The sequence below is a fragment of the Tribolium castaneum genome, chromosome 8, assembly GCF_031307605.1.
Source record: "Tribolium castaneum strain GA2 chromosome 8, icTriCast1.1, whole genome shotgun sequence".
Taxonomy (NCBI): domain Eukaryota; kingdom Metazoa; phylum Arthropoda; class Insecta; order Coleoptera; family Tenebrionidae; genus Tribolium; species Tribolium castaneum.
Genome location: NC_087401.1, coordinates 9106917 through 9131563, shown reverse-complemented (window position 1 = coordinate 9131563; position 24647 = coordinate 9106917). Strand labels below are relative to the sequence as shown.

The 24647-nt window shown below is 29.3% G+C and overlaps 1 protein-coding gene across 7 annotated transcripts in view; it reads left to right on the top strand.

Moving 5' to 3' along the window:
• Positions 1–17042: 17042 nt before the first annotated feature.
• LOC661159 (optomotor-blind-like) overlaps positions 17043–24647 on the top strand; it is a 124071-nt gene continuing 116466 nt past the window's right edge. For 6 of the 7 annotated variants that reach the window (XM_064358262.1, XM_064358261.1, XM_064358259.1 and 3 more), the window contains exon 1: positions 17044–17200. The gene's annotated coding sequence lies outside the window, so the exon portion shown is untranslated. Of the gene's footprint in view, positions 17201–24647 lie in introns of all 7 variants that reach the window. The other variant, XM_064358263.1, reaches the window with a different exon arrangement.

The following is a 24647-nucleotide window of genomic DNA, read 5'->3' as shown; positions in this document are numbered from 1 at the left end:
ACCTGAAGATTCCTCAGAAACAGGCTGTTTCAAGCTGTTAAAGACGAAACGACTTGGCGTATTTATCGTCACTCATTTTGATAATCAATTTACGATGGAAATCTAAGTATTTATAGGTCAAAAAAGCCAACAAGTTTGCTGTTTGTGGCTGTAATTTAGTAATTGTCAGCTTACTTTTGACGAAGATCATTGAGTTTTTGGCTGAAAAACGTTTTAAACTTTTGAAAAAGCAAAAATCTTAGTGTTTTTAAGTAAAGCTAGTAATTTTTGCTTTTATCAAAATCTGGTAAAAAAAACAAGTTTTAAATTCAAAAACGTGGCTTGTTTTTCAAAAAAGGTTTTTTTTGTTATTTAGCTACAGTTAGGTAATTTTCAACTTAATTCATTAAATGGAAGTGTTCGAAAAATCTGAATTCAAAAACGTAGCCAGAAAAAGTAAACATTTTTTTTGATTTTCTTTGATAAAGTTTCGTTAAATGATTGTGTTTAGCGAAAAAACATGCAAATACAGACTGATCCAGAAATACTGAGTCTGTTGGCAACACTGGACTTAAATTTTTAAGGATACCAATTCGGAAATTGACGCCCTCTGGTGATGACTTTTGAACTATGTCGAAAACAGTAAAGAAATTTTCGTAATGCCACATTTAACTGACATTTAATGAATTGTTCAACAATTTTGCGTGTATAGTGTTAATTACTTACAATAGAAAGAATTACTTTAAAAGTGCGTACTAGCGTTGACTTTGGTTCTGTAGTTTTTCGTGGTATAAAGTGTTTATTGTTGGAACTTGAAAGTGGATAAAAAGTGAAAAATATTTAAATTTTGATTACAAAGTGTTATCAAACAGTTGTCTAATTAAAGATTATAAGTAATGGATCACAGCGAACACAAAGTTTGGCTCAAGAAACCAATAAATTAGTGAAGTGTTATGAATTTTAGGTTAGAATTTTCCACTGAAAAAATCATGAAATGCTGCGGTAAATCTACAAAACTACAATAAAGATTAACAACTGCTGATACATTTAAGCATAAATTATGCCAAAAGGTAGGCTTTTCAATGTCTTTGTAATAATTTTCCAATAAAGAAAGTGAACCAAACAGTCATTCGTTATTCGTGTTTTCCTCGTCATCTCTCATTTATCAACATAAGTTTCTTGCATCAAAGATGCAATAATCATTCCGCATAGGCAATGTAATAATTGTGAAGCCCCAAAATTCGTACAACGCTCAAAATATCCGAATAAACATTTTCCCGCCATTTATGGTTACTGTTTTCGACCTAGCTCAGTGGCGCCCCCAACGGTAATTTTACTTCCGAATATAATACGCTTCCAGTTAACAACAATTTAACATTCGTGTGGGGTTGTACGTCAAATAAATGTCAAGAAAAATCGAATTCGGTTGCAATGTTGCAAATTACGAGCACAAATAATTTCAAATGTGTTGCCAACAGACTCAGTATTTCTGGTTCAGTTTGTAGTTTTGAAAAGGCTAGATTTTGTAATTTTCGGCTTAATTTAGTAATTTTTTATTAAAATTTTAGCAAACTTTTTTTCAAAAATTAGTTTTTAGTTTTTAGTTTAGTTTAGTTTTGACCTACGAAAAAGTCCAATATAACATCATTTTTTTAACAATTCTGTAATTCGGCGTCTAGTATTTAACAAAATTTAGTAAATAATTAAGTTTTTAGCTAGAAAACTAAAATTTTGACCAAATTTGGTGATTTATTGGCAAAGTTTTAGCGAATTTTTGTAAAAAACGTGTATTTTGAAAAAGAAAAAGCAAAATTTTTAGCGTTTTTGTTCAAATTTACTTATTTGGGGACGTAATTTTTCGCCGTATTTTTGACGAAATCTTTAAAGTAGTTAGTTTTTAGATGAAAAATTTACAAATTTTTCAGCTTATTTTTACAAAATCTTGTGAAAAAATTGAGTTCTTGTCTAAAAACTTGCTAAAATTTGTCAGATGGTCTAAAAAAAGTATGTTATTTTTTACATAATTTTATGATTTTTCGGCCCTTTTTTACTGAGATCTGACGAAAGATCTAGGCTTTAGTTCAGAAATATGCTTTATAGCTCGAAGATTGCTGGCTGTTGCGCTAATTTAGTAAGTGTTGGCTTATTTTTGACGAAATCCTGTAAGATAATTGTGTTTTTGACTGAAAAACATTATAAAACTTTGAGAAAGACAAGAATCGTGTTGTTTTATGCTAAATTTATGATTTTTCGACTTACTTTTATTGAAATCTGGTGGAAAAATGCAAGTTTTTAGTTTAATAACGTATCCTATTTTTTGAAAAAATTTTTGTTTTTTATACAGTAAAACCTCTCAACAACGATGAGGAATTTTTAATTGTCCGTTGTGGAGAGGTGTCCACTGGTAGGACGTGAAAATTTTAATATACCTTAGATTTGTTACCTTCCGACAAAAATGTCCGTTGTGAAGAAGTGTCCGTTATTCGGAGGTGTTCATTAAATAAGATTTTACTGTAGACACAATTAGGTAATTTTCGATTAAATAATTTTCGTCGAAAAAACGTACGAAAACTTTTGCTTAATTTACTTAAGAAATAATAACACTTATATTGAAATTTGGCGAATAAAAAATCTGGATTCAAAAACACCTCGAAAAGACATAATTTTTTTTAACTCTTCTTAAAAAAAATAGTTTTTAGTTCAAAAACGTCTTAAACCTTCGAAAAAAGCCAAAATAACACCATTTTTTACTAATTTTGTAATTCGTCGCTTTGTATTTGACAAACTTATGTTAAATAATTGAGTTTTTAACTAAAAAAATTTAATTTGGTAATTTACAAGCTAGGTTTTAGCAATTTTTTTTGAAAAAACGAGCTTACGTGCACGAAAAAAAAATTTTAGTTTTTTTTTTAAGTTTTTCTAATTTTATACAAAGTTCAATATTTTTGACGAAATTTTCAATCTGCTTCAAAATATCATATTCACAGTCTGCATCCTTAATCGAAAACATTTATAAAAATTCGAATTATCTATTTCTTCAAAATAGTTTTTTTTGTATAGTCTTTTTGAGAGAAGCCATAATCATTTCTTGTATCAATAAATCTTCAAAAAAAAAGTTTTCGTCTCGAAAATTCATTATTCACACTATGCTTTACTTTTCTCCACTTTTTGCTTTCTCCACTGTTTCATAAACGTCAAAAAAATTTATTTAAATTTTAAGCCAAAATTTAATCTATAACTGGTTTGGTTTATATTAAACCTTAAATCATTACATAAGTTTGAATTGTAGCAAATTTTGGAAACTTTCTGTACAGAGTGTTTCACACAACTTTACGCGTCCTGCACCTAATCTACGCACCCAAACATACAAAAATCATTGACACTAGATACAAAAAATACAGATTTAACTATTTAGTTTTTGGAAACTTATGACAGTAGTTTTCAAACGAATAACTGTTTCATTAATCGTCGTAAACTGGTGTTTCCAGAAACAATTTTTAGATGCTCTATCTAGAAACGGACTGATTATGATTCTAATCTATCTAACTCAATTGCTAACTAGCTAGAAACGTTAAAATTTATTGAAGAAACTATCGAATTTTTTCAAAATTTATAATCAAGTTCATATTAGAATATGTATTGTCGATTGCATTTTACAGGCTCAGACTTTGTAAAATTAAGTGAAACACCCTGTATACTTAAAAATAATTTTAGGAAATTATAGAAAACTTTGGTGCAACTTTAATTAGTAAATTTTTAGGAGTTGTATTGGCAGTGGGTGTGCTGGGTGTCATCACAGTCATCAGTCATCACTGTTATTTAGTGTCTGATCTGTCAACAGCGTCAAGTCTTTTATTGATAAGTTAAACTAAACAAAAACAAACAACAAAAATAGAAAGTAGAAAAAATAGTATTATAATATGTATTACACTCGTTTTATATGACTTAATTGTAGAACTTATTTTATTGGAGCACTCCTTCGTCGTGCTCAAAAACCATTCGTGCCACAATAGAACGTCTTATAAAACTCTTAAAATTTTATAATATTTTAAAAACGTTGGAACACTCTGTAAGTATATTATTACTTTGTAATTTTTTCACATAAACTATTTTTAACTTAATGTTGAAACGTTTTTGTACTATTAACTAATCTTTTGAAAAAAGGCTCAAACAGTTTTTTGCCTTTGGAACTCTTAACTCAATTGGAAATTTTTTTACTTCTGAAGTTATACCGCCTGATTAACTTTTTCTCACATAATGGACCATTTATTTTATTTCAAAAAAACGTAAAATTCAGAAAAAAACGTTTGTTTAAAACTTTGGCTATTTAGGTATTTTTCGAAGCATGAAACTAAAAAAGAGCTTTTTTCGTGCAAGTCCTGTGCAGAGCTCCGGCTCCGCTCCGGTCCTGCAAGCTTCCACATCCACAGAGGATGATTTATTCCGGTTGGGTCGTGAATGTCGTGAAGCGCGGCTGTTGTGGCTGCTTGCTCTTTGCCGTGGTAACGAGATAGCAGGGTGGTCCAGCCTTCACCTGTCCTGATCTCCTGTCCTCGACGCTCCAACTATGACGGCATTGCCGATGTCGCGACGACACGTCTCAAGGTATTTTTTTACTCGCGGAATTTTCGGGGATTAGATACGGCGAGAATTTATTGTTCAGTAATTTGAATGGTTATCGTTGCAAAGAATTCCTCACTAATTTGGTGGCGGCGGCGGTGGTTGCTGGACGAAGCGGTAATTGTTTATTATCGTTTTACGTCCAATTATTTTGTTCTTGGAATTACGGACCAAACACAGACTTCGGCGACGTGTTTCATGCACTAATTGCTTAATCCAAAATTTTACCTAATGGCACCATAAATATTTTATTGTTTCGAGAAAGAATTTTATCGATAGCAGCACTTGTTACACAACTACACATACTTTTTCATTTTGACTAAATAATTAAAACTTTAAATAATAATTTTTCTAAAAATATTTGTAACCATGTTTATTATTATCCTATTTTTTATGAGCGTACTGTACTTACCAGCAATACAGGGTGCTCAAAAACTGGCGCACCAACTCAGTGGTACGTTATTGAGAAGCAAGTGCAGATTACGGGAAAAATGTCGAAAAAATTCCTAGAGTTATATTTTAAAAATTCTGAAGCTACAAACTTATTGTGTTAACTTCTTTAGTTTTCATTATTTTTTTATATTCTTATGTTTCATACCAGGTAATCGTTCCGTAACAAAACGATAAATAGTTATTTTAAAATTTACTATCAGATTTTAACAGTTTTTTAATTTAAAAAAATTAAAATTTATCCAAAAAATCACAATGTGTAGATGTGCCAACACTGAGAATTATTTCCTAGAAAACCGTTTCAAAAATAATTTATTTTTATTGTTGCTCAAATTCTATTGCGATCATGACTGTTAGACAACGTTGCCACATATCATTTATCTAAAATCCGTTATTTATCAATAACTTTAATACAAAGAATTTTTTTACTATTTTTATCATTATATGTAACCACTTATCGGTCACATACCATTGAGTTGGTGCGCCAGTTTTTGAGCACGCTGTATAGTGGTATTAAAAAATACGTGTTATTAAATAAATGTCGTTGAATTGTTTAAGAAGTAATTAATAAATTAATAATTATTAGAAGTAAATACTGTCAATACCAAAAAATTAATTTATACATACAAATTAATTTGAAATAAAAACAACAATATCCTGCCTAGGCATTTCCTATAAAAAGCATTAAAACAGTAATTCCGAGTTTTTGTTACCAATGAGAGTTCCTATGAAGTTAATTAATTATTTTAATTAATTAATTAACAAGAACGGAATTAAAAATAACTGGAAAGAAATGGTGCAACAGAACACTTCAAAAACTTAATATATGAAAAAATCTCTTCAAACTATAGCGCCAACAAGAATAAGTTGAATAAAAAATCAAACCAGAAAAAAGTGTTATTCTGTAAAGACAGTTAAATTTAGATAATTAAAAATATCACAATTAAAAACTTACAAAATATCTAAATACAGTCTTAAAAACTAATTAAATAAATAAAAAATTTAGATACAGATAGTAATAGCTTTCAGAAATTTAGTGTTTTAAATAAAATGTTCCATTTACTGTAAGTGCCATTTTATTACTAAAGTTTAAAATACCTATCAATTTTATCTTACATTTTCAACTTGTAATTTTTTTCTTTACATTTTTTTCTGTCTCTCCAAAACTTCTGAGTGTCAGGGTTGGTAATTAAATAGTATTTAATTTTTTCTCAGTATTTGTGATTTTTTCCAGAATTTCTGCACAATACGTTTTAATCAAATTTAAAATAAATTCATTAAATTTTGTTATTTTATAGAGCTGGCGACATTTTTTAACGTATATTATGCACACAACAACATTTAATTATTGTTTAGTTTAGAATTAGATACGAAATAATATTACTTTGAGGAGCAATTTAATTACTTAATTAATTCATTTTAGCTATAAAAAATTGGCGAAAATTTTTGAAAAAAAATTAAGTTTAATTAAGTAGCTTTTAATTTTATTAATTTTTTTAAAACTTATTCGAATGACACAAAAACCAGCGTTGCCTATTAAACTGTATTTTATTTTTTTCTCTATACTTGCGCATTTTTTAAGACTTCTTTTACATTTTTTTTAATTTAATTAAATAAATATTAAAACATTCATTAATCGAATCTGTACGATAAAAACGAAATATTTAAATAATTTTTTTAAAAATATTATTAGCTGCAAAATTATATTTACCAATTTGAATTTTTAGTTTTCAGTTAATTAGTTATTATCTAATAGAGCTAGCGATATTTTTTTTGCACAGAACAACATCATATATCGTTTGGTTTACGATAAGATACGAAATAATATTTTATAAACCACTTACTATAAATATCAATGTATTGCTTAATTAATTAACTGTAATTATAAACAATCGTCGAACATTTCTGAAAAAATTGAAACCAAAATACCTATCAATTTCAGTTATTTATTTTAATTTTTAACTTGTATTTTTATTCTATTTTTTCTAAAACTCACAAATAACGCAAAAATTAGCGTAAGTTAATAAATAAATATAAATAAATAAATCACATAAATGTTTTTAAATTTTTCCTACATTTTTTTTAATTAAGATTACATAATTGAAAATAAATAAATATTTATTAATAGAAATGTTACGATTTTTAGTAAAATTCTAAAGCAAACCAAATGCTTAAATAGTTTAAATTTTGCTACTTCAAAAATTACATTTATTTAATTAGTTATTATCTTAATAGTACTATTTTACTGAGTTATCTTTCGGATATACTACCTTATATAACCGCAATACACAAATCTAACTATAGGTTATGTTAGACCTAGCTTATATAACGGTTATCTAACTATGGTTATGTCTGGAGTATACATAGCAAAAGTTATGTGACGGTTATATAACTGTTATGTATGTGATGCAATATAGCGTATATTATATACCGGTGATCTAAGCATTTTTATGTTACAGTTATATTTATTTAACCACAATATAACCACGCGTATATAATGGTTAGCTAACGAAACATAACCATGATATGAGCGAGATGTAAGGAAAAATATATAACCGAAATATAACCACCCGTATATGAAGGTTAGATAATGGCACATATTGGCAGTATAACGGAGATATACGAAAAGTTATAACCGAAAATAACCGCGCGTAGATAACGGTTAGATAAAGTAGTTAAAGTAGTTAACTAACAGTTAGCTTATAAAAGCGTCACTTTTTGGGGCTTGCGGTTATATTGGAAGGTTACATCTCGGTTATATAACCACCCGTATATAAAGGTTATATAATGGCACATATCGGCAGTATAACGGAGATATGCGAAAAGTTATAACCGCAAATAACCGCGCGTAGATAACGGTTAGATAAAGTAGTTAAAGTAGTTAACTAACAGTTAGCTTATAAAAGCGTCACATTTGTGAGCTTGCGGTTATATTGGAAGGTTACATTTCGGTTATATAACCACCCGTATATAAAGGTTAGATAATGGCACATATCGGCAGTATAACGGAGATATACGAAAAGTTATAACCGAAAATAACCGCGCGTAGATAACGGTTAGATAAAGTAGTTAAAGTAGTTAACTAACAGTTAGCTTATAAAAGCGTCACATTTAGGAGCTTGCGGTTATATTGGAAGGTTACATCTCGGTTATATAACCATCTGTATATAAAGGTTAGATAATGGCACATATCGGCAGTATAATGGAGATATACGAAAAGTTATAACCGCAAATAACCGCGCGTAGATAACGGTTAGATAAAGTAGTTAAAGTAGTTAACTAACAGTTAGCTTATAAAAGCGTCACATTTGGGAGCTTGCGGTTATATTGGAAGGTTACATCTCGGTTATATAAGTGTGTTAAATGAAACTAGCGATATTTTTTAACATATATTTTGCATAAAACGACATTTATTAAGCATCAACTTGTTTAGAATACTGAATATTACCTAATTAGGTACTTATTTAATTAAGTTTAATTATAACAAATTTTGGAAAAATTTTGAAAAAAATTTACATGCGTACATACTTTTTATTTATCTCTAAACATGTAAATTTAATAAAAAAATTTCAACATTTTTTATAATCAAAATTATTTAATTAATTTGTTACAAAAATTATTCGTTCTGAGATAGGTAAGTATAGTAAAAATGACTTTTAACAGCCTCACTGTAATAAAATTTATTGATTTTTAAGTAATGCAACAAATCATTTTTTCTACTGTTTTACATACTACTATTATTTTTATAAATTAATAAAAAAAAATAAATTAATTAAAAAAATTATCGTTAACTAGACGTCAATCTTTTTTCTTTTATTATGTTTTTATTATACTCGTTTTTTTGTTTTTAGATTTTTGTCAAGTGTTGTTCTGCTAATTGTTAGATAGATATAAAAAACAAACACTCATTATAAGGATCGAAATTAAACTCTTTGTGTGTCACCATTATTATTATTATTATTTTTAAGCATAATTCTATTTTTTTTTACTTTTTCCTTCTTATGCACTCAACTTGAGTTCTGTAAACGATTTTCTATTGTTAACTCTAACGACGCGTATTATATTTATTATTAATAATAGTAACAATAAATATCGATCCAATAACATTACTCTGTCTATAGTTGCTATTCACCTGAATGATGTGATGTGTTTGACTAAATTAAATACTAGTTAAAAATTACATAATAATAGGGTTAAATATTCTAACTGAGTGTACACATTTTTCCGAGTGAATTTTCTCCCGGAAATATGTATGGAGTAAACATGTGTCTAAGTACATATTAATACCTCGGTACGTATGCACATTAGCTACTGCAACGTAGCTAAACACACATAGTTATGTATTGTAGTCCATTATCTTTCCCACATAAACGTGAATTAGCATCGCCCGTAATTGAGTTCAGCGCTGCAATTTTCTTGAGTTATCATAACATTCTCGAGATGTCTTCCTTTTCGTTCGAAAAAATGCGTAGTTATGAGAGCATGAATTCGCAACAATTTCCTTGCTCTCAATTAATCTCTTCAGTCATAAGCGGCATATTTGAATAATAGTGATCTCGGAACCCCATAAAAAATTCCCTTGACGCAAAAAGCTCTCCTTCTAAATCCCACCACTGTCATCCATCCCATCCATCCGTTCAAACAAGGACAAAGTAAACGAAAGCTCTTCTCCCTCTCCGTTAAATAACGTTGACATGGCCTGACACGATGTCGGCCGTAATGTATGAACAACACCTTCAATGTAAACGTTCAACGTTAATTAGAATTTACTATTAACACGTTTTGTAAAACAAGCACCAGATAAAAGCCACCGAAGGTAGTAGGCGATCAATCAGTCAATTGTCTGCACATCGGAGGCCGTTTTCCACTCGCAGACAATCGCTAGATGTCACCCGTTTAATTTTTTTTATGAGTACTTTGTTTTAATTTCTTACGTCTCTTGGAGGAGACCGACCGACGTCGTGTTGCACATAAATCCCAAGAACAATCGGACGATGTTTCAGGGGCCGCGGCCGTTTACGGCGAATTTTTTACATTTTTTTTAGAAGACGCCGCCACTGCGTTTTAGGTAATTACAACGACGGCAACTACAAGGTGAGACATTAATGACCGCCGATGAGATTCATCGACTTCAAAGCCAAACGCTCTAAAACTCTCACTAGAACACTAGCTTTTCACCGACTTGGGCTTGCTTTCTACACAAATAGTCAATTTGGATTTATACAGGGCCGAAATACAATTAGTGCAGTTACCGAATTTGTAAAATATATGACAGATTGTTTGGAAGAAGGAAGCTATGGTATAGGAACTTTTCTTGACCTCTCCAAGGCTTTTGACTGCGTTCATCACCACATTTTATTACGAAAATTATATTTTTATAACTTGCTACCTAGTAGTTGTAAAATGATAGCATCATTTTTAAGCAACAGATCACAGCTTGTGAGACACAAAGGAATTGAAAATCGTGTTGAATTAGGAGTGCCCCAAGGCTCTGTACTTGGGCCACTTCTTTTTATTATTTATATAAATGATTTTTCTTCATACATGGAAAATAAAAGTATACATTTTGCAGATGATACAACTCTAATGGAAAAAAACGAAAATCTGTCTACAGCGTTAAAAATCGTAGATGATGCACAGTCAAAGGCTTTGTCTTGGTTCGAATCCAATAAATTAACATTAAACAAAAATAAAACAAATACATTGGTTTTTTCATTAAAGAAAAAAATAGATTTTGTGGAAGGATCTACAAAATTTTTAGGAATCTTTCTTGACTCCTCATTGAGGTTGAATACACATTCAGAAAAGGTTGCAAAATTACTTTGTAGTGGTATTTTTGCACTTCGCAATTTAAAAGATCAAGTTCCTCCTGAAACTCTAAAAACTGCATTTTATTCATTATGCCAGTGTCACATCAGTTATGGACTATTAGTATGGGGTCATTCTGCTTCCATTTCTACAATTTTCAGATTACAACGTCGAGCTATCCGTATAGTAGGAGGTCTAAAATATAGAGAAGACTGCAAATATGTTTTCAGGAATTTTAATATACTTACTGTTCCTTGTATGTATATTTATCAGTGTTTAAATTATATAAAATCTAACATAGAAAATTTTAAATCACATAGTAACATTCACGAATATAGTACACGTCACAGAGATAAAATTTGCCTACACAGTGTTCGCTTAAAAAGCTCCGAAAACGGCACCGGAAACCTAGGAATAAAATTTTTTAATGCGTTGCCTGATGATATTGGTAAGCTAAAGACAAATAAATTTAAAAAGGTTATAAAAAGATACCTCTGTAAAAAAGCTTTTTACTCATATGATGAGTATTTTAATGATTTTAAATGTGATGTTATGTATTAACTTTGTATATATATATTATGTATGATGATTGTATTTTATGTCATTTATGTTCTTGGTAAGCCCTCTTATTGACTTGTGTTAAGACCAGTGTAGTCTTTAAACATTAATAAACATTATTATTATTATTATTATTATTATTATTATTATTATTATTATTATTATTATTATTAAATACGTTCTGTTATTGAATATTTTACTTTTTCACATGATTCAAGAAAAGCTATAAAAAAATTGTAAAAAATCAAAAATTTAGCTACGACATACGTTTGTTCATTATTTGTATTAATGCCTGTAATTGTAGATTTTTAAATATTTGCAGTTAACAGACTACAAAACCGTTTCAAAGAAAAAGTAACTAAATATTAATTTTGGTCACCTACTTAGGGTAAATCCGGGAGGGATCGACCAGTGGGAAAGTTACTTTTTAGAACCTAAATGCAGCATACAACCAAGAATGCCAAAAACCGAAAAACAGATTAAAAACAAGACAAGAATCAAATTTTGTATTCCTAAATAAAACGGCAAACAGTTTAATCGAGAATAAAAAAAACAAATTTTTTAACATTTTGAAGACCAATTAACTTAATTAATTAGATTGCGAAATTTTCGCACTTATCAAACAAATCGCTTACGGCAAAACATTGAGAGAAACTAAACTGTTGGAGCTAACAGCCATCACCACTGTAATCGACTTAAAAAATCTATGAAATTCAATCTTTAAATGTCGATTACGGCGACACTGAATCTTGTGTATAAAATATTTTGTACTGCATGTATGTTTCCAACAGTGTTAAAGTTATTAACAATTATCTATTTTACTTATTTTTGTGTTAATTGTCTTAATATCAATTTGTTGGAAAAATTATAGGTGTAGTTTACAGCAGCAAATTGTAATGTGTTTTTTTTGTTCAAAGTCTTGTCGTTTTTCAATAAAAAAGCGCCAAAAAGTTATTATAGTTACATTTTTTTTACATTTAAACAAACCGATTACGGCGAAACCTTGAGAGAAAGTGCTAAAGTTAACGAAAAAAGGCTAGCACCGCTGTAATCGGCGTAAAAATCAATAAAATTCAATCGTCAAATGTCGCGTTTTAAAATATTTTGTGCTGCACGTGTGTAAAAATTTTATGAATGTCGGTTTTTATCGAAAAAACTAGAAAAACAGGTTAAAAGTTATGAACAATTCTCGATTTTACTTATTTTTGTGTTACATATCTTAACATCAATTTTTTCAATTATAGGTGTAGTTTAAAGCAGATTGTGATGTATTTTTTAAAATTTTTGTTCAAAGTTTTGTTATTTTTCAATAAAAAAGCGACAAAAATTAATTGTAATTATAAATTTTTCGCACCTGTAAACAAACCGATTACTGCGATACCTTGAGATAAATTGCTAGAGCTAACGAAAAAAGGCCGGCACCACTGTAATCGACGTAAAAATCAATAAAATCCAATCTTTCAACGTCGATTACGGCGAAACTTCGAGTTTTGTGTTTTCAGTAAAAAGCGACAAAAATTAATTCTAATTATAAATTTTTCGCACATGTAAACAAACTGATTACGGCGATACTTTGAGAGAAATTGCTGTACCTAACGAACAAAAACCAGCACCACTGTAATCGACGTAAAAATCAATGAAATTTAATCTTTCAATGTCGATTACGGCGAAATTTCGAGTTTTGTGTCTTGAAATATTTTGTGCTACAGGTGTAAAAATTTTATGAATCAAAGATGTAGTTTAATGCAAATTGTAATGTATTTTTTTTTAATCTTTGTTCAAAGTCTTGTCATTTTTCAATAAAACAGCGCCAAAAATTAATTGTAATTATAAATTTTTCGCAGATGTAAACAAACCGATTACAGCGATACCTTGATAGAAATTGCTGGAGCTAACGAAAAAAAGCCAGCATCACTGTAATCGACGTAAAAATCAATAAAATTCAATCTTCAAATGTCGATTACGGCAAAACTTCGAGTTTTGTGTCTTGAAATATTTTGTGCTGCACGTGTAAAAATTTCATGAATCAAAGGTGTAGTTTAAAACTGATTGTGATGTATTTTTTTTAAATTTCTGTTCAAAGTCTTGTCATTTTTCAATAAAAAAGCGACAAAAATTAATTGTAATTATAAATTTTTCGCACATGTAAACAAACCGATTACAGCGATACCTTGATAGAAATTGCTGGAGCTAACGAAAAAAAGCCAGCATCACTGTAATCGACGTAAAAATCAATAAAATTCAATCTTCAAATGTCGATTACGGCGAAACTTCGAGTTTTGTGTCTTGAAATAGTTTGTGCTGCACGTGTAAAAATTTTATGAATCAAATGTGTAGTTTACAGCAGATTGCGATGTATTTTTTTTTACTTTTTGTTCGAAGTCTTGTTATTTTTTAATAAAAATGCGCCAAAAATTAATTGTAATTATAAATTTTTCGCACATGTAAACAAACCGATTACGGCGATACCTTGAGAGAAATTGTTGGAGCTAACGAAAAATGGCCAACACCACTGTAATCGACGTAAAAATCAACAAAATCCAATCTTTCAACGTCGATTACGGCGAAACTTCGAGTTTTGTGTTTTCAGTAAAAAGCGACAAAAATTAATTCTAATTACAAATTTTTCGCACATATAAACAAACTGATTACGGCGATACTTTGAGAGAAATTGCTGTACCTAACGAACAAAAACCAGCACCACTGTAATCGACGTAAAAATCAATGAAATTCAATCTTTCAATGTCGATTACAGCGAAACTTCGAGTTTTGTGTCTTGAAATATTTTGTGCTACAGGTGTAAAAATTTTATGAATCAAAGATGTAGTTTAATGCAGATTGTAATGTATTTTTTTTAATTTTTGTTCAAAGTCTTGTCATTTTTCAATAAATCAGCGACAAAAATTAATTGTAATTATAAATTTTTCGCACATGTAAACAAACCGATTACGGCGATACTTTGAGAGAAATTGCTGGAGCTAACGAAAAAAGGCCAGCATCACTGTAATCGACGTAAAAATCAATAAAATTCAATCTTCAAATGTCGATTACGGCAAAACTTCGAGTTTTGTGTCTTGAAATATTTTGTGCTGCACGTGTAAAAATTTCATGAATCAAAGGTGTAGTTTAAAACTGATTGTGATGTATTTTTTTTAAATTTCTGTTCAAAGTCTTGTCATTTTTCAATAAAAAAGCGACAAAAATTAATTGTAATTATAAATTTTTCGCACATGTAAACAAACCGATTACAGCGATACCTTGATAGAAATTGCTGGAGCTAACGAAAAAAAGCCAGCATCACTGTAATCGACGTAAAAATCAATAAAATTCAATCTTCAAATGTCGATTACGGCGAAACTTCGAGTTTTGTGTCTTGAAATAGTTTGTGCTGCACGTGTAAAAATTTTATGAATCAAATGTGTAGTTTACAGCAGATTGCGATGTATTTTTTTTTACTTTTTGTTCGAAGTCTTGTTATTTTTTAATAAAAATGCGCCAAAAATTAATTGTAATTATAAATTTTTCGCACATGTAAACAAACCGATTACGGCGATACCTTGAGAGAAATTGTTGGAGCTAACGAAAAATGGCCAACACCACTGTAATCGACGTAAAAATCAACAAAATCCAATCTTTCAACGTCGATTACGGCGAAACTTCGAGTTTTGTGTTTTCAGTAAAAAGCGACAAAAATTAATTCTAATTACAAATTTTTCGCACATATAAACAAACTGATTACGGCGATACTTTGAGAGAAATTGCTGTACCTAACGAACAAAAACCAGCACCACTGTAATCGACGTAAAAATCAATGAAATTCAATCTTTCAATGTCGATTACAGCGAAACTTCGAGTTTTGTGTCTTGAAATATTTTGTGCTACAGGTGTAAAAATTTTATGAATCAAAGATGTAGTTTAATGCAGATTGTAATGTATTTTTTTTAATTTTTGTTCAAAGTCTTGTCATTTTTCAATAAATCAGCGACAAAAATTAATTGTAATTATAAATTTTTCGCACATGTAAACAAACCGATTACGGCGATACTTTGAGAGAAATTGCTGGAGCTAACGAAAAAAGGCCAGCACCCTGTAATCGACGTAAAAATCAATAAAATTCAGTTTTTAAATGTCGATTACGGCGAAACTTCGACTCTTGCGTCTTGAAATATTTTGTGTAAAATTTTATCATTTATCAACAATAATTATCTATTTATTTTACTTATTTTTGATAGTTTTGCGTTTTAACATCAATTTGTTTGAAAACCAATAAACGCAATACAATAATCGTTTTTTAATAGATAGATAATTAAAAGAGCTTTCAAGTTATTGATAGATATACGCTCCAGTTAAAAATCCAACCAATATTTTGAATTTTTTTAGGATTCTAAAGATTCTAAAAACAAAATTAAAGTGCAAAAAGTGACGTTATCGAATTAAATTTTAAAGAAATTATGTTTTTTTTAATTTTTGAAGGTATAATTAGTATTAGTAGGATTATATCTAACTATAAAAATTCTTGATTGACTTTAGAAGTAAAATTTTCGGCTCATTACAATAGCTTAGGGTAGGGTAAAATTTAATGTAAGCTAAAAATTATATAATTATATTAATATTACCAAAAAGTATAATATAAGATAAAATAAAACAAGAGTGGAATAAAAATTCATATGAATTAATCGTTTTGCTCTAAAATTTTTAGTTCGCGAGTTTTTTTTTCTATTTACAATTTTACACTTTTCAGACGTCGATTACAACGACACTATTGAATTCTCATAAAAAATGTAAAATAACGCTAGTTTAAAAATGCTATTTATAAGAAAATCTACTTCAAAGCGCGGATTACGCCGGTATTTTTAAACTATGTTAAACTATGTAGTTTCAACATTAAACTACTTAAAAGATCAATTCCATCGTAATCGGCCAGTCAAAATGTATTAGAAAGAATAGGACAAAATAGGTTGAACTTGAACGTTCTGTTTTTCTTATTAAACATTAAAATTAAACTATTTTAAAATAAGCCCATGTGTAAAATGTTTCAAAAATCCAACTGGCGTCGAAAAAACCGCAAAGTTTTAAACAGTTTTTTAATTTACTTATTCACTTTTGTGTGCACTTTTTACGATAACTATGCAAAATAATGATTTGTTTTTGAAAAAAATAGATTTAATTGTGTATTTTTGTCCAACAGAAGTAGGATGGGGTTATGGCTAATACAATTCAACAAATTTTCTGAGAAATACAGATTCTAAAATTGCATTAATTAATCTCTAATACACTCTATGAGCTCCGGAGACAGAAAAGTTTATAAAACAACGAGTATAAAAAATCTATTAATGCATGTTAAAATGCTCTACGATGAGTAGTTTTTGAGGTTGGAATTTTAAACCTCGTAGTATTTAGTATTTCAAGTTACAAAGAGAACCACTAATATACCAACTTAAAAAATACTTTATTTTATTTAAATCATAAAGCATTAGATTATTGACTGCAAAATAAACAAATAATAAAAGATATAAAACCCTAGACACTTTTATCCAGAGTGCTAGCGCCCTTCCTTAACAATTCCATCACAAAGTTATGAAAAATGAAGGGAAAAACAGTCCGAAAGAGCAATTTGTCGTCTGCCCATCATCCAATTACTGTCCGAATATGACGAATGCGATCACGTGACGTGTCCGCTAATGAAAACCGTGTGTTTTTGCAAATGTGTATGTGTGTGTGTGTGCGGCGCTTAAAAAGGTCGAGCGTTGGTGGCGTCTGAACAGCATGCGGTGAATTCATGCATGTAAGTCCGTGTCTTTGACACCGCCGAAATATGTCTGCCGCATAGAAAGGCCGACCGTGGAAAAGGGAGATCTGTCGAAACAGATAAAAACATATCCGGCGCTACCGACTCAAAAACTATTTATTTACAAGACGTATTGAACCAGTCGGAGATCGCCGCTTTTGCCCAACACACAACATTTTTTTCGTATAATTTTACAATCTTCTTGAGACTCATATTATATCACCGTGAAAAAACTTTCCGTATTGAAGGTGTGTATAATATATTGATGTATAACTTTTACTTCATTTAGGCCCGATTTGTGGTACGATTCAACTTCAGTTACATTTTTATCTCTCTGATAGTTGCTAAGGTCGCGCGTATCTGATTGGCGTTGCTATGTTTTAACTGAGATTTGAATTTATCTATCCGTTAAATGTGTTTCCAATAACTGGGCCTTAAAGGAAAAATGATTTGAGAATAGTTTCACCTAGAGTTAGTTTTGTAAATAAAATAAAATTGTCATTTTTATTATTTCTATTTTATTTGTTTAATTTTTAATTTTTGTTTTAATTTGTTAATTCAAAAACCTACTTTTCGCTAGTAACACAGTTTGACTGAGTTATATTGCGGTTATATAACGTTATATAACTTCAATAAACAAACCTAATCATTGATTATCTTAGACTAAGTTTAAATACCGGTTACCTAACCATGATTACATTACATATGGCGTATGGTCAATTTAGTGTAAGAGTAGATATCGGTTATCTAACCATGGTTATATCTAGCATATAGTATATGACGGTGATATAACTGCTATCTATGTGATGCAATATAACGTTCGGAAGATTCTATGCATGATTATAATATTATGGTTATATTTGAGTTATATAGATATTTGTTTACTTTTTAATAAGTTTCATGTATATTTTTCTTATTTTATTAGTGTTCTGCGAAGTCTAAAATAAATTTTAATTAAAAAAAATAATCCTAAAAAATCCAAAAAGTAGGTAAATATTCCCATCATTTACCTAATAAAACAATTAAATTATTTTTAATTATTAAAAAAAGTTTTCTAGCCTTGTGTTAATTTACCCAAATTAAAACTAAAGCTACAACATTTTATAACACTAAATTCAATGAATTTTTAACACAAAATTATAAGTTAGTGTGAGTGTTTTCAGATTTCAGGAGTTTTTAGTTATATGGTTAGTTCGTTGATGTAGAAAGCAAGTGATCTTTGCTCTTTCTTTACTCGTTACATTCACCTGTTACAACTACATGCATAATCTCTCAACACAGTAGAATTTCGAAATAAGAAAAAAGTGTTATTTATAAAGCTGTAAAAGTATTTAATAAGCTACTGGAGAATATAAAAAAGTCGCCGAATTTATTTCAATTTTAAAAAGCAGTCAAAATATTTTTTTATGTAACTGTTTTTACACGTACGACAAATTTTTTAACTAATAAATTTGTCTCAGTTAAACTTGTTCTAGGTATTTAGTAATTACATGTATTTTATTTTTCAATGTTCTTTTAAATTTTCATGACTGTTGATGTCTGTAATAAGATTTTTGACAATAGTACTACTAGTACTACTACTAGTAGTAGTAGTAGTATTACAATGTGCATCACGTAAGTATAAATAACTTATACTTATCTCAATACTGAGAAAGTTTACTTATATGAAACAAATAAAATAAAAACAATAGAAATAACATTTGAAAAAACTGGTAAAAATTCTAGAAACTATCGAATCAGCTGTAGAGAAAAAAAGTATTGATGGTTAAGACCAATACAACCAAAATTCATTTTTCTAGAATCTATATTTATATTATTATAAATTTAACAGTAGTCAGGTACAGGAATAACGACATTTGAATACTTTGCGTATTTAGTATTTTATTTTTAAAATTATAAAAACAGTAAAAATTTTAATAAAAACTTTTTTTAAATAATACTTTAAAGATACTTGGTAAGTTCTTATGCTTTTTTTAAGATTTGTAGGTATTTTTTAATAAACGTAGACAAAATGTCATACAAAGAAACTATAAGAATATTAAAAGTTAAAAGTATTAAAAGTTTTCCGTTTATTTGAAGACAGTGTTAATATATAAAAAATTTGAATTAACTGGTTGCCCGAGTTGATAAAAATTGGTACTTTTCAAAAATTTTATAGAAGTAAAATAATTAAATGCGGCAAATTCAAAGTCCAGAACCACCTGAGATCTTACACTGTTTTATAAACAGTCTGTATAAGTGCAATGTAAATATTATATAATAAAATATAACAGCAATATAACCGAGATATAAGAGCAGTTGTTTAACCGTAATATAACCACGCGGATAGCTAAAGAAACATAACCGCATTTTAATCGAGAAGGAACCGCAGTTGTATAACCGCAATATAACTTCGCGTAGTTAAAAGTTATATAACGAAAAAATAGTTATATAACAAAACATAATCGAGATACAAGAGCAGTTATATAACTGCAATATAACCAACGGTTAAAAAAATTGGTTACTGCCCATCATTTGGTAGATATGGTTTTTGTTTATCTGCTGTCAAAACTGCACAGCCACCTCCAACTTTTTTTTTCAAATGTAACGATATGCCGTGTGACACCTTATGTAAAAGAGCACTTCGAAAGCAGTACAACGCACTATGTATTATTCAAATATTTTCAATGCCTAAGTGATAAAAAAATTAAAAGAGTGTGGAATTATTGACCAAAATAAAATTTGTAACTTGGATACAAGCGATTTTTGTAAAAAATCCTAAAAGAGGTTAATTTGAGATTTTTTTGCACATCACTTGATGCATGCGGTTTTTGTTTATCTGTTTTAAAAAATGCTCAGCAACTTCTAATTTTTTTTTAATGTAACAACGGTATGTCAATTGTCACCTCATGCGAAAGAGCACTTTGCAAGAAATACAACGCACTCTTTGTTTTCTCAATATTTTCAAAGCCTACCCGATAAAAAAATAAAATTTTATAAGTTGAAATTAGGCAAATTACACTTTGTTAGAAATTCATGCTACTGTCGTTATGTTATCCCAGGAGAGGAACGGTGCCCATTTTAAACAACCGTTGCATTAAATAATGTTCAACTTAAAAAAATTAATTTTTATTTTTTTAGCACGTAGGCTTTGAAAAAATTCAAAAAACAAATAGTGCGTTATATTAGTTGCAACAAGGGCTTTCATATGAATTGTCACTTGACATACAATTACATTTGAAAAAAAGAAGTTAGAGGTGGCTATGCATTTCTGACAACAGATAAACAAAAACCATAGGCACCAAATAGTAAGCATGGAAAAATAAAAATTAATCTGTTTCGGGAATTTTCATCAAAATCGCTTTAATAAAAGTTATAAATTTTAGTCCAGTTAAAAAAGAGTGCTTCTGGGGCTATTTCAAAAAACATCTTTGTATTTAATTTTAATAAAATTTGAAAATAAAACAAACTGTAGCCAAGAGTACCCGTTATTCCACTATTTCTATTAAAAATAATAGTCGCGACTAAAAATTACCAGTCAATCTTCTTGTGGCTTTAAGTGCAACCATTTAGCGTTTTTTAAATAAAGTGAATAAATAAGAAAATTAATTTGTAGCTGTCCTTCAGCCACCTAAATTTAAATAATTATTGCTTCAGTTTTTACAATCACGAGCCAATAACAGTCCAACCCGCATCCATTTAAAGAGGTGCGTCCGGTTTTCACGACATTTACTCTTTTTCCACGATTTGCTCTACCGGTAATAATAAACGAGTAAAGTGTGATTCGAGCAAAAAGACTCAAAGGCGTTGATTAGCTGAACGCACCTTAACTCTACCTGTATGAGATAATTCCATGACAAACTGGATGTTTAATCCAATCGGATTGCTGTCATACGTCTATTAACGCAACCGTTTCCTTGAAACTAATTAGATTTGTTGCGTTGTTTTTTTTCAAGCAAAAGCTTTAAATCGCGCTTGTTGGGGGCGATCCGAAACAAACTCCAACATGTATCGCATTACAATAGGGGTTGATTTCTTTTATTTCTCCACACAAATGATTCCCGGTTTCCCTAGATGTCTGGAATCGCTTTAGCAAATTGCTCGTCCGGTCCATATTGTGTCCGTTTCCCCTTTTTATGATAACATAGTTCTAAAACGTACACATCGTGTTTTTCATCCCCCGTTTCCAAGTGTTTTCCTGAGAGGAGACGTCACTCTGGTTAATGAAATTAAGACGTTTGGGCTCGATTTCACCCAGAAATCCCAGCACAAAGCGCGCCCATTGTCCCATCATTCGTACATTTCGCTTGAATTCAGACACTTGGCGCGGTGAAATGAAATGTTAAATCCCAATTTTTCAAACGTAACTTGAATAAGGGTATTTACGTCCATATACATCCATCGTGCCCATTGTCCCATTATCTGCTACCATTTCAAGGACAAGACTAATCTCATTTGGTGAAAGGACACGAATTTAATTGAGGGCATTGCGAAAAACTCGGGGGCCTAAGGGTTACAGCGGCGGTTGGGCACAAAGACATTTTGTTTTCTCGGAGCAAAGTGTTTACCGATTTGGAAATATTTAATCTTTTTGAAAACGTATCGGTTTCGGATCGTAATTGCGAACGGAGCCGGCCCTGATTGCTTTCCGTCTGATCATTTTTCAACAACAAACATTAAAACATCCTGTCTTCATGTTATATTATTCAATCTATTTTAATCGAATCAAAAGGGAATTAAACAAGTGGGCTGTCAGATTTACAATTACGTTTTATTAATTATGGACCGCAATTAGACCCACATTTTGGACTAATTATGCCGCTTCGCCGACATACGCCGCATTTTCATCCGAAGCAAAGCTTCGGAGAAGTGGTCTTTTCACTTAAATAAAAAATCAAAAAAGCTCGGCTTTTTTTAATACATACTTCCAGATTTAAGTAGGTACAGTGAGACTCAGCTGTAACGAACACTTAAATGACTTTAGAATTTGTTCGTTGTAACTGATTGTTCGCTCTAAAGAAGCGAGTAATTTTCAGATTAATTAAATTAATCTAATTCATTAAAAAAATACATAATTATACAATGTGTTCGAAAATATTTGTTCATCAAGTTGACTATGGAATTCAATGTGCCGCTTTGTCCAAATGACTATTGTAGTTTTTCTGTCAAATTTTTCAATTAGCTTTTTTGCATTTTTCGACATTTTTTGTCTTGATTTGTGTTTTATTTTTCTGTGATTTTTGTTCTTGTGTATTGTTTCATTTTTGGATTGGAAGCTTTTTTGCATTATTTGGACGAATCTGTCACTTTGACGGCAATTACAATTTGAATTAAGCGGCACATTACGTTCAAATTTCATAGGTGACTTGATAAACAACCATTTTGGAACACATTGTACATTGGTATACATAAAGTAATATAGCAATTATTAATTTATGTACTTGAGAGAGTCTATTATTCGTTTGAACTTATCATTTAGCTGTTTTTAAAATATGTAAAGCACCCTTCGCTTCAAAAATATTTAATCATTTTTAAGTAGGTGTTCTGAAATAGCATTTGGCAATTAGGAAAAAAAAAGCTTAAATTTTTAGAGCTATAAAAAGAGTTAACAAACTCGCACATTTTGATAGATACATAATACGTTTCGAAAACTTTACAACTTGTTAAACTCATTTTAAATTTCTTTCTTTCTAAATTTTGTTATTTTCTACATCTTTTTCGATTTTTTCAAATTACCTGATTTGACCTTTTTTATTCTTGCGTAAGAAAATATTTCGGTTTCCACTTCTCCATTAATTTCTTCAATTCGTGAAAACATAACTTTTCTCTTTTTTATTTCACTATTTTCCACATTTTACCACTGAAATATTTAAATAAATTATATTTGGTTTTGGGTCTTTATAGGTATTTTTAATCCATTGTTATTACCAATAAATACTAATTTCAATAGTTTCTCATCCAGTTTTTGTCTTTTTCCTTTTGGAATCCACATAAAAAGCTGTACCCAAATGTTCTGATGTAAATAATTTAGTTTTCCTTCATGTTTTAATTCATATAAAGTTTTATTTACTGCTTTTGAAAAAAGTTTCTTCTGTAAATTATTTGCAGTATTCTTTGCTTCATTTCAAATTTATTTGTTCTCAAGAAGAATTCGCTTCTAACCATTTCTATATAAGTGAAATATTTTTTTGTTCAGCCGTTCTTTATTTTTTTACAAGCCTAAATTTATAAACCTAAAGTTTTATTTACTGCTTTTGAAGAAAGTCTATTCTATAAATAATTTATTTTGCTACAAAATTTGTTTTCAGAATATCTTTTCAAATGCGAAAGAACGATTTTTTCGTTCAGTCACATCACTTTGTTGAGGACTATGTGGAGATGTCTTATGATGTTTAAAACTTTTTTCTCCTTAACGAATTATTTTTGGCCTAATCCCAAACATTTTTTTACATTTTTTTTATTAATATTTCATAAATCTAGCAAATTCATGCTTTGCTTCTAACAGATAAATCTTTGGAAATTGTAAATCGTCACTTAAAATTAAAATATAATCTTTTCCTACATGGTAAAGTAATTTGCAATGATTCAATGACTATTTTATGTTTTCCATTTTTTTTTGACAGATGTGATTCACATTAAAACAACTTGACATGGAAATTTCTGTAACTAATTTTTTTTTTATTTCTTTTTTATACCCTTGGAATCTCGATGTCTAAATCTTCTATGCCATTAATAAGCGTAATCTTTTAATAAACACAGTTCAATATTTAGAAATCTTTTTTTATTGAACCATAAGCAATAATTTTGCTGTCTTTCTTATTTTTACAAACATTTTCTTTATAACAATATTTCTAGTTCCAATTTACCACATTTTTGCAAAGATTGTCAAAACAAATTTGACTGAATGTCTATTTATTAGTCGCACTTTTTCTTGATGAGTGAAACAACTGAATATACATAGGTACACCAAAACTGAAAAAAATATTTAAAAAAAAATAAATTATAGTTATATTTGATTCGCTTTTTAATGTTGTTTTTTTCTTGTTTTGATTTTAAAACCAGCAATTTTGTTTAAAGTGTCTTATGTTTAGGCAATATTTTTCAATTTTTTTTTAATTTGCTGATTAATTTTGACTTGACAAATTTTAATGTTAAATTCTTTTCTTTGCGTAAAGTTTTCACGTGCCATAAAGAGTTGATAAACCAAATCCATTATTTAAGTGATTTTTCATATTTCCTTACTTCATAAAATTCATTCAACCAAATCTTTTTTTGAGAGTTTCAGAGTTAATCTTACTTTGCTTTTCAGATTCAACATCCTATAATTCTTTTTTTATCAACAGAAGTTTCATTTTAACTTCTATATTTAATAATTTATTCCATTCAACTTTAAATTTGAAATTTTTGAAATTTTTTCAACCTTTTATTGGTATTTCCACTTTTGACCGTATTTAAATCACTAATT